Source organism: Macaca thibetana, chromosome 8 (genome assembly GCF_024542745.1).
Source record: "Macaca thibetana thibetana isolate TM-01 chromosome 8, ASM2454274v1, whole genome shotgun sequence".
In the NCBI taxonomy this organism is placed as follows: domain Eukaryota; kingdom Metazoa; phylum Chordata; class Mammalia; order Primates; family Cercopithecidae; genus Macaca; species Macaca thibetana.
In genome coordinates, this window is record NC_065585.1 from 137010977 (window position 1) to 137022951 (window position 11975).

An 11975-nucleotide genomic window follows, 5' to 3' on the forward strand; every position below is an offset into this window, starting at 1 on the left:
TAGAGTGTTTTCATACACACACACACACACACACACACACACACACACACTCAAAGACTAATGAATTGTTGGTTCTTTTCCCCTACAAGAGTTCATGCTGCTGTGGACTGTGACCTTCACCCAAATATTAGTAAAATGTACAGATCACACCAGCCACTTTACTGAGCAAGAATGGAGAAATGTAGAGTTCTCAGAAAGAAGGGTAGAACAAGGTTTCAATAAAAAAACTATAGTGATTTGGGGCCATTATAAAAATTGAATGAAAACTACCTTGAAAATCAAATCACTTGGGTCCATGATTTAACTGCTTGAAACACATTGATCTATATTGTAGTCCAGAATGCCTAACAATGACCACTTATGCCTCTTAAAGCCAAAGACGTCTGAGAGACAGAACCACATATTGACACCTCAACAATGCTTCTCCAACAATCAATACAAGTAAGACGCACCAGCTCTCCAGAAGGAAACTGCTCTCTTTTTATGTTTTCAGAAATTAGAGGAATGGGATGTGCCTTCACAAAAGAGACTCCAGGAATTGAAAATCTTAAGTATTTGTAAGTTTTATGTCTTTGGGAATAAAGACTACTCAAGGAATGGTTGAAAGCGAGGTGTCCATTTGTTAACTAGAAAATGTTTGAAGGAAGGAATGCACAGAAGCATTCTTAGGTGGACACTTTTGCTTCACCTGAAGAGCAGATAGCGCCGTGCTACACAGGTGGCCGTGTTAGTCTTAATGGACGGCTGAAATGCACAGCAGGACAGCAGCCTCCTGGGCCTAGGAACAAGAATGCAATTCACTATGGAAAATTAAAATGTATCACCCACAGATGCATGAAGGAAAGCTTGGGAAATACATTGTATAAATGCTTCATACAGAGAAAACACATTTAAAGATGAGAATTAGGTAAGGATCTGTGATCCTATGGAGGAAATAAAGCTTATTAATATGATAAGTGGGATAAAAGGTTCCATTTGAGCTCATACCTTCAATTCAAAGAACTCACACCAGAGAGGAATTTCATGAAAGATGATGATTGTAACAAGAGCGGCATTTAGTATCCGTGTCATTGAGACCAAGTTTATACGTGACCAGAAGAGACTTCGTGAAGAAGAGAAACTTTATAAATGTTTTATTGGACAAAAATAAAGTGTTTCTTTCCTACACGAGCAAGTTTTCAATCTCAGAGTGTTCAGAAAACGAGAAACTTCATAAATACAATATATAAATATAACTTTTCTCATGTTTTTATTAGTAATAATACAGTCTTAATGATAGAAAAATACATTTTAGGGTGAATAACTAGATAACAGAAATACATAACTACATGACCCAAAAAACCACTCAGCATTTTGACAGAGACTCCAGAAAATTTCAAACATGTAACTACATATTTATTTTAATGGTATTTCATTGTAAATATGAGTTTGTAAAAATGTCAGTTACTTCTAAATAGTTTTGGTAGATTTCTTACAAAGTGAATTTATGACAATACATTCAGCATTATTTATAGTTTATAGTATTTCCCTATTAAATACAAATAAAAACCTTGATAAACATTCTTGTGAGCAAGTGTTTGCTCCCTTTTTAAACTTTTACCCTTGTGAGGAATGGCTTACATGTTCCCCACCAAGGAAAGAGCTTAATGCATTGAGGAAACACTTAGGTAAAGGTGCCCAGATGTCTTACCTGATACCAGCTAGTGCTAACAGCAAACACACAGTTTTTAATTTATTAACTGGTAAGTTCTCCCATGAAGAAGAAGATCTGATGGGAGTGGATAAGAATTCTTTGTCTCATTAGAATAATATTCCAAACACCAGAGGTTTCTCAGCCTTGTATTCTTTACTTTTGGCTTCTTTATCAAGGAATTAGGATTTTCTCATTTAAATATTGAAAATCACATTTGAAAAAACACACATGCAAACTTAAATAGACAACTTTTAGGTTCATTTAGAGTGAATGTATTTTTTAAATAGCATGCAGTAAAAAGAGATTTGTTATACAATAAAGTGTATATATTTAATACACTTTAATCATAAAAGCAACTGCAATTTGGTAAGGCACATTCCTTCAGGTGCTATATCCCAGTTGACTAAATTATTAAAATGACACTGGACAATGCCCATTTTTAAAAGAAGAACACTAAGACATGGAGAAATTGAACAACTCCACCCAGGTATCAGAGCTAAGAATTGGCAAAGTAAATTTGGAATTATGGTTTTCCTTACCCCAAGGCCTATACTGTTAGCTCTGATTCATCTGCCTGGTTTCTAAACTTGCTGGCAGGATGTTTAAAATCTTGAAAATTGCTAAAGAAAATCATTTCAGCTGAGTTAGTTTTCTAAAGTTGTCTCTTAAAAGGAAAAATTTGACTTTAAGGAGTTTGTCCTTGTACTTTCCTGAAGTTATTAATTCCTGAAACAAAATAGACTTCACTATGGTTTACTAAGTAATACATTATTATTTCTTGTGACTTGTTTTAAATATTAGTTAATAATAACATGTGGACACCTAAATAAGCCAAAAACTTCACATTTATTGATTGCTTATGCTCACATAATTATAGCTGATGTATCCTCTCTCATCTTTCTAACTTAACGGGTATCCATGAACCCAACACCAGCTATTCTACTTTGTTTCTTTCCTTCTTTCTTTCCTTCCTTCCTTCCTTCCTTCCTTCCTTCCTTCCTTCCTTCCTTCCTTCCTTCCTTCCTTCCTTCCTTCCTTCTCTCCCTCCCTCCCTCCCTTCTCTCTCTCTCTCTCTCTCTGTCTCTGAGTCTCTCTCTGTGGCCAAGGCTGGAGTGTGATGGCATGATCTTGGCTCACTGCAACCTCTACTTCCCAGGTTCAAGCGATTATCATGCCTCAGCCTCCCGAGTTGCTGGGATTACAGGCACCTGCCACCACGCCTGGCTAATTTTTGCAGTTTTAGTAGAGACAGGATTTCACCATGTTGGCCAGGGAGGTCTCGAACTCCTGACCTCAAGTGATCTGCCCACCTTGGCCTACCAAAGTGTTGGGATTACAGGCATGAGCCATCACACCCAGCCCAACTAGTTTAATACTACCAGACATGCCATTTAAAAACACTTTAATGTAATTATTTAAACTGGTGTTTCAATATTCTTAACAAGTTTAATGCAGCAATCTAGCCATTTGTTCTGACACTTACTGAAATATGTATTTTATGTTACTTGATTTTTTCCATCACTAAAGGAGTTTTTTTCTACATAGGATTTATCCCCTTCTCATCTTTGAAAACCCTCAGTCTCTGTATTTTGATATGTTGTGGAAGGGGTTTGCTGTTACTTAGATGGTTCACTACCTTGTTGCATCTGTTTTAGTCAGCAATCTTCTCTCTCCTGCCGCAGTTTCTTTCTCGGGGGTCCATTTTGACGCTGAAATGCTGAAATGCACAGCAGAACAGCAGTGCCCTGGGCCTGGTAACAATAGTGCAATTCACGTTGGAAAATTAGAATGCATCACGCACAAATGCATGAAGGAGAGCTTGTGGTTCTCCAGGCAAAACATTACAAGTGACCTGTTCTTAGCAACCCATTTCATCAACAGTGACTTTTATTTATTTGTTTGGATCCCTAATGTGGACACTGATACTGTCAGAAGTGTTTAAACCAGAGCAGCTCCATCTTGAACAGGGGCTGGGTAAAATAAGGCTGAGACCTCCTAGGCTGCATTCCTGAGGATTAAAGCATTTCTCATCACAGGATGAGATAGGAGGCGGGCATGAGATACAGGTCATAAAGACCATGCTGATAAAACAAGTTGCAGCCGGGCCAAAACCCACCAAAACCAAGATGGAGATAAGAGTGACCCCTGGTGGTCCTCACTGCTCATTATATGCTAATTATAATGTATTAGCATGCAAAAAGACACTCCCACCAGCGCCATGACAGTTTACAGATGCCATAGCAACATCCGAAAGTTACTCTATATGGTTTAAAAAGAGAAGGAATTGTCCACCCCTTTCCCAGAAAACTCATGAATAATGCACACTTTGTTTAGCATATAATCAAGAAATAAACATAAAAATGGGCAACCAGCAGCCCTCAGGGCTGCTTTGGCTATGGAAGAGCCATTCTTTTATTTTTTTACTTTCCTAATAAACTTGCTCTGTGGATTCACCTTGAATTATTTCCTGAGCCAAACCCAAGAACCCTCTCTTGGGGTCTGGATTGAGACCCCTTTCGAGTAACAATACTAAAGATGTGAGAACTTCTTGTTATCTCCACACCATGTCCCTGACTTTATTTGCCATTGTTATGGTCTGAATTACATCCCCTGAAAGTTCATATGTTGATGCTCTAACCACCAATACCTCAGAATATGACTGTATTTAGAAATGGAGATTTTTAAGAGGTGAATAAAGTGAAGCTGTTAGGATGGACATCAATCCAATCTGATTGGTGTCCTTGTAAGAACAGAAAATGAAGGCACAGGCATGAACAGAGGGAAGCCCCGTGAAGACACAGAGAGAAGGTGGCCATCTGCAAGTCTCGGAGAGAGACCTCAGCAGAAACCAACTCTGCTGACATTTAATCAGGAGATATTCTCGGACTCCAGAACTATGAGAAAATAAGTTTGTGTTGTTTATACCACCTGGTTGTTAATATTTTGTTACAGCAGATCATGTTGACTAGTAGAAGCTCTGGTGGTTTCTTTTGACCATTAGAGTTCCATGTGCTAGACAACATACCACCCTGTCCCCAGCCAGTCCATGGCCACCTTCTGTCTGTTTCTTCTCTGGGGACTTCCCTCTGTTCATGTCTATGCTCTAATTTCCTGTTCCTATAAGGTCAGCAATCAGATTGGATTGGTGCCCAGTCTAACAATTGGTGCTATGTCCTGAAGCTTCTTCTGGGTACGGCCTCTTTTCTCCTCTCAGGGTCAACACATTCTGTGTCAGGTTGTTTTATGATTGACCCTCTTTATTCTCCAACAGACATGAAGGGAGGTGGGGCAGATCTTGAGGGAGCACACATTGCCTCCACATTGTCTCCGAACATCTGAGGGGTGAAGCTCAAGATTTTAGTTGGTGGAGGTGGGGACATTTTGCAGGCTCAAAAAGTCGAGGGAGATTTGGAGGTCCAAGTCCTTGGGGACATCCCGAGCATCAGCCCAGATGTCTGCATCCCATGTCTTCAGATCTCATTCCTTCCCATCCGGGGTCCTGACTTTGCTGTAGAAGATTGCCACAGTCCTTATACCAACTCTATCCAGAGTTTCACGACCCTTATAATTATGTCCTAGGTCTGATCCTTCCAAAGGTGGGAGACAGGAATTCTGTTTCTGTGTTACCAGAGCTGTCCAAACGACTGTCACTTCTTCCTTAATGTGGTAAGTAATCACTCTTTCCTTTCATCAGTACATCCATAGCATTTACTAATAACCACCTACTTTCATCACTTTTTAATTATGACTTCCCACACATCTATCAACTGCTGGGGATATTGTACCTGCCAGGGCATTCTCTTCCACTGTTCTCCTATGCCCATTCTCCACCAGTGGAAGTTTTAACAGCCACATGGCTACTGCATGCCACGGGCTACTCAAAATCCACTCCAGACCAAGGAGGGTCAGACGATTGGCAAGAGACGTTATGCACCTGTAAAATCTCATTATAAAGTCGTCTTCTTCAGACCAGTATTAGTAGGAAGTGTCTGAGGTGGGATTCTCCGGAAACTAGTCTTTGAGGTCGAGATACTCCAGCAGGAAATGCATGGAGGGCACTCTAATGATAGATGTGAGTGAGTAAAAGGTCAAGACTGGTCAGAGGGAGGCAAACTGCGATGCCCTTGCAAGAAAGGACCCAGCCAATCTCATGGGGAATCTGGAGCTTGGAAAGCTCTTGAAATTTGCCCGGAATTGAGGTATCATATGCCCTATCTTGGAAAAAAATCACGGCTGCAGCTCTTCCCAGGCAGAAAGAGTCACCTTAAGCAAAGAAGCAATCTTTGGCTGAGGGCGATTCCTGAGGAAAGAGTAGGCAAGCTCCTTGAGAGACTGAGCTGTGAGCCTTCAGCTGCCAACACTGTCCACAGCTGTGAGGATTAAGGTTTCTATCTGGAACAAAAGATCAGGGAAGCATCTACGGTTCTTAGAAATCCAGAAAAAAAAAATCGCAGAGAAAAATCTTTAGTTCAAGGATGTATTAATATGAGACAGAAGTCCTATCTGCTCTACAGTCCATGAGACAGATGGTGACAGAGTCCTCTAGTACCAGTATTAAAAGCAATCCAAGTGTTTCATTCAGCCAAATTGTCTTCCTGGGAACAATGCAGGAACAAACACTGCTTCCATCAGAGTGCAGAGGATGCAGTGTTCTGCCATGGTGTTCTCAATTTTATTACTATTCATAGAAATTAACAATTATAAAATGTTTTAAAATATTGGAACACGGAGAAAAAGCATCATCCTTAATGTTACAGAATGACTGTCTTCATTTTATTAATTTCTCATCTACCTGCTCACTAACCAGGGACTTTTGCATTGTTGTTACTTCAGGTTATATTCAGTTTGTATCTCGATTTTTTTCTTTTAATATTGCTTTTAAATTTTAAAAATTTATTTGAAATATAATTTGTGTATAATAATTGCATCAAGTAAGAGTGTAAAGTTAGATGAGTTCAAGGGTCATGGACACACATGAACCCATCACCTTGAATAAGATCCAAGATACTTCTGTTTGCTCCCTTCACGCCCCCTCACCCCTAAAAAGAAAAAAAAAAGATTCTTTGGGTTCTTTTGTAGTTCAGACCTATCTCCACCTAGCCCCAGGCAACCAAAGGTATGGATTGTGTTGCTAGTGATTACTTTACATTTTCTAACATTGTCTATAAATGTAATCATACATTGTACGCTCTTTCACTAAGCACACTGATTTTGAGATTGAGTTCTTTTGTTCCATGTATCAACAGTTCATTCTTTATATTGCTACATAGTATTCAATTGTCTGGATATAATAAATTTTTGTATCCACTCACTGGTTGTTACCAATTCTAGTTTCCAATTCTGGATTTTCATGAGTATAAACATTTGTACTGGAATATTTTGTAAGCATAAGTTTTTATTTCTTTTGAGTAAATACATAGAAGTAAATTTCTAGGACAAATGGTAAGCGCATGTTTAACTTTTTTTAAGACAACTGCTTTCCAAAGTTGTGGTAGTACTTTAAATTCTCATCAGTAGCGTATGAGAGTTGCGATCGTTCCACGTGATTGTTAATAGTAGATGTTTGTTGGTGTTTTTAATTTTTGCTATTCTACTGAATGCATAGTGGTATCTTTTTGTGGTCACAATTTCCGTTTACCAGATGACATAGTTAGCATGTTTGATGTGCTCATTAGCCCCAGTGACTTCCCTTGGCACTCTTATCTAAAACCAAGTGTCCGAGAAATAGATTCACAAAATGGGACAACTGGATTTTAGTAATGGGGCCAAAATAATTTCTGGGTAGGGATTATGAAAGACTTGCTTCCCGTGTACACACACACACACACGTGTGTGTTTGTGTAATCTCTGTGTTCTTCAGATTTTCTGTATTAAAACATTACTTTTCAGCCACAAAGTCAGAAACGTTTTTTGTAGGTGGAAAGGTATAAGAAAGTTTATAGTCATTGGTTTTCAAACATCTTATAATTATTTTATAAACCCAAGAAATACAGGATTGTAGGGACTCCTCCTTGGACTGTACTTCTGAGAAGAAGAAACTTCTTTTCAGCCATGTTAATGGAAATGATTTCATCTCTTTTATTAGTCAATTAGTACTATCTTTAAAGTTATCATAATTTCATCTGCTGAAACTGAAATTATTAATGCTGAAGGTTTTCCAAACAATAAGTAAATTATAGTACATGATGTTTGCATACAAAGTTTCTGACTGAACATTTCTTTTTTAAAACAATTTTAAACTGAAATCAGAAAATATATGTATTCAATTTGATTTCATTTTCAGTAATGCTGTCTTATTTAAAAATCACTGATTTACATAAGTTGAATGAGCAAAATTTATGTGATTAATTCTAAATATGGCAATATCAACTTATACGACGATTGTTTCGTTTTCGGGGTTCCTAAAGATTTGCTTGGATTTCCAAAATTTATTGAAAAAATTAATTCTAAAACATAGGATTTGTTTTACATTCTGTCCTATTCCATACAAATTCTAGTATTTTTCATATTAGAATTACATCTAAGGAGATTGATTTTTGGGGGGAGCAAGTAAGAGATACAGGGGCTTCTTGAAGATGATGAAAATGAACAGAATCTATTTATGGAGGAGTTTCTGCTCACCGTAGTGTATGGATTAATGGTTACATTTAACTATAAATCCATTAATATGTGATTTCTTAAATCTTCCTTTTCTTCATGTAAGTTTTGTTAGAGGACACAGTCACTGCTAGGTGTTGATTTTCCCACACCAGCTCCTCTCGCTGGGCATGAGTGGATGCATACAGCAAGAGGATAAATCAGGAATAATGACTCTCACAGGGCATGAGTGGATGCATACAGCAAGAGGATAAATCAGGAATAATGAAAGACCATACAACAACAACAACACCACCACCTCCATGTAAGTGCAGTCCTGAGTCAACCTCTTGAATTAAATGCCACCAAAGCTTAGGTGCCATTCATTGTTATTGGGCCTACACTAACATAAAAATCAATGAGCCAGGGGCCATAAGGAAATGGAGGGAGGGCTGGCCACACGAAGATGGGGATGGATCACCCAGATGGTAAATTGGATCATACATGTTTGGTTTGGTAAATAATGTCTTACAAGGGGCCTTGCAACTGCCTTTAAATCATGCATGTTAAAATGTGGAATTTGTCCAAAGAGCAAAACTGAGGCCCATTGGTACAACTCACACACAGAAGTGCCGAGTCTCGGGTGCTAGGCTGTCTCACAAAGTGTGCACCTGGAGCATGTCTGTCCTGCAAGGCACTAGACGATAGAGTGGTCTCCCCATTGTTTCTTATCTGGGATCCATCAATTAATTAATTGGCCTCTTCTGCCTAGATTTCCATAATCTCAGCATAGAAGAGAAGAGTGTAGAAAGCATCTGATGACCTGGAACCTACCAAGATGAAAACCATGAGAAAGTGTCCAAGAGTTGTGTAGGTTTAAGTATATATCGACACTTCCCCTTTGCAAAAACCAAGGATAAGTTCTTCTCAATATATTATCCTCCCAAAACTCACCCCCCACCGCCAAAAAAAAATTATAAAACACCAGTGAAAACACTTTCTATTGCTTTAAAAAGCTAGGAACAGACTGTATAATTGTGGCTTGACTTGGTCCTTCTTGCTGATTGCAACAACATGGACACACACACACTGTTTGGACTTCAGAAACATGTGGCACAGAACACAAACTCTCACTTGTAGGAATAGTCATCAGACTTTCCCTGAGAATAAAAATTAGTGACACAAAGTGAATCATACCTTTAAAATTGCCTTTCAAGTAATCAGACAAAAAAATAAAAAATAATAAAAAAAAGAGATTGTGCTGAGTCACTCAGAACTAGAAATAAATTTCGGGACAACTTTTACAGGCTCAGAGAACTGGCTTCTTTTCTTATCTTCAAGGCAGTTTCAGCTGAACTAAAACCAGTGCTGGCATTCGGAACACAGTTTAAGAAGATATAAAGAAACGAAGCATGCTAAAAAAAAAAAGCCTCTTATGCCTATAAATCTATCATTTTAGGGTCATACGTTGACAAGTGGGTGGGTCAGAATCGGCAAAACTTGATTCAAGTACACTACTGAAGAGGCCTGCTGGTTTGTGGTTCCTTTCCCCCATTGCACTCCTTCCTGTGACTTCTTTTATATTTATTTTAGGTTATGTTCACAATTCTCAAACAGATATCTTTAATACTGAGGGATCAATTTAAGTAAGGACGAAAGTCTTTTGATTATACACATACAGAAAATATTGTGTTGTCGGTAAGGCTTCCTAAGTTATAAAGTGATATTTCCTTAATTTGTCTAAACTAGATAATTAAATAGGGTGATACTACTTTAATAAGACATTCACACTGGCAAGTGGATCCATTTGAAGGAAATGCAAAACCAAATGATGTAAATATTCAGCTTGTTAGTGGAATCCTTCACAATATGGGGTCTCTCACCCTGTCATTTTTAGTGACAAGAAAATTTAGCTTCAGCAGCTGAGGCTGTTGAGAAAGATTGTACCCCATCACCACCGAAATGGATAACATTTCAAAACCAAAATAGCTTCATTTTGTTACAAAAATATATTTTTTATGAATTTCACTGAGAATACACTTTTAAAAAGAGTAAAAGGTCCCTCATTGTGTGTAAGAGCTATGTTGAGGCTTTTAAAAAGTTTATATAGAGTTAAAAAATAAGTAGCATGTGATAGGAAAAAGAGTTCAAGTTAGAGAAGGTATTTCTGGGCTAGGATCTCAGCTGTGATCCATCCTAGCTTTCAGGCCCTCCTTTAGATTCTATTTTTTTCTCAACTTGCTTAAACCTAAACCAATGGTTTCATCTATGTACCTTCATGACCCCAATTTTTACCCTCTCTCTGTAATCATCTAGACTGATTTCTTCTGTGAAATAATGTATTTATAACTGCCTTTGTGGTCATAGCCATTTTCTCTTCCTTTTTTGTGACTCAACATCTATACCAATCCTTTTAAAAAAATTCTTTGTACCATAAGCCCACAGATGCCATCCTTTATTCATATTTATTAGCAGCTTCCAGCCTTTGCTTTCCTCCACTATGGCTGCAGGCTCTGTAATGCTCTTCCAGACATACTCTCTGGCCGGCATTCCCAACTTTCTTACTCATTGTCCTCTTATCAGGGATATTAGCAGAGAGATTCCAGTCTCAGTTGAATATAACTGCCCACCTTTTCCCCCTTCGTATGAGTGGTTTTTCAAGGGATAACCTTTCTTGCATGCTGTACCTCCCAAACCTTAAAGCCTTCAATCTCCGTGGAGCACTGAGAAGTTAGCAGGTAATCCTACTACGCTGCTGTCATCGACTCCTTTTTTATTCTCCATAGTGGCAAATACAAATATTCTTCTTTTCCGGGAACTCTGACCCCCTACCTTGTCATTAACCACAAGAGAAGTTGTAACTCATAGAAAAAAAAAAAAAAATTGGCACTTTTTAAAACTCTTTCAACTTCCTGTCAAGCCTAAAAATGTTCTGGATTCTATATTTACTTTCCTTTATCCATTCTGAGAATTTCACTTCCTGTGTTTTGAAACCAGGGCCCAGTTCAGAACATAAAACATTAATTCTGAGGTAAATTATTCATGGGAAAGTTGTGTGTGCTGATTAATCAGGACTTTTGAAGCAGAATCCAGAGCGTGACACATCACTGAGACGTACAGCTACACCAAGGAGGTCCAGTGATGTCTCCAGTACCTGGAGGAATTCAAAGTGGAACAAGGACTGGGGTGGCTGACTTCCATTATGGACATTCTCTTTAGATCATGTAGCTTCAAAAGACTGCAGTGTCTCTGCATAGAAAAAATAGTCATCCCTAAGGGGAGAAATTTTAGGTTCAGCAGAAGTTAATTTTAAGATCTTGGGTTAGTTACTAAAGTAAGGTGAGGGAACCTAGTTTCATTGAAGACGTGCCACATGGATAATATTAGTGAGCTTCTTGAAATAGGCATGAAGTCATACTTACATCTGAATAAGCAAATGGCAATGTGAAATCCATGCCTACAAAGTACAGTCATACTACCAGCAACATTCTTCTTTTGGCTGATTTTTATTCCTTATCATTTCTCTCCCCAAACCTGGAAACTGGAGTTTGATGTCTGCAGTTAACATTAATTATCTAGCCAAGTGATACTTCCTGGGCTGTTAAGGGATATATGGAAGGTTCAACTGGGATTCCAGACTTTCATATACAGGCTTTATAGAAGTTTTTGTTTCCTTTATATGTTGGATTTCTATACATGGGCTATA

General features: G+C 38.3%; 1 long non-coding RNA gene across 1 annotated transcript; it reads left to right on the forward strand.

The window, feature by feature from the left end:
- Positions 1-5278: 5278 nt before the first annotated feature.
- On the forward strand, positions 5279-9385 carry LOC126961468 (uncharacterized). The gene is made up of 3 exons (XR_007728315.1): positions 5279-5359; positions 8397-8594; positions 9042-9385. It is a non-coding gene; the product is annotated as an uncharacterized LOC126961468 (long non-coding RNA).
- Positions 9386-11975: the final 2590 nt, after the last annotated feature.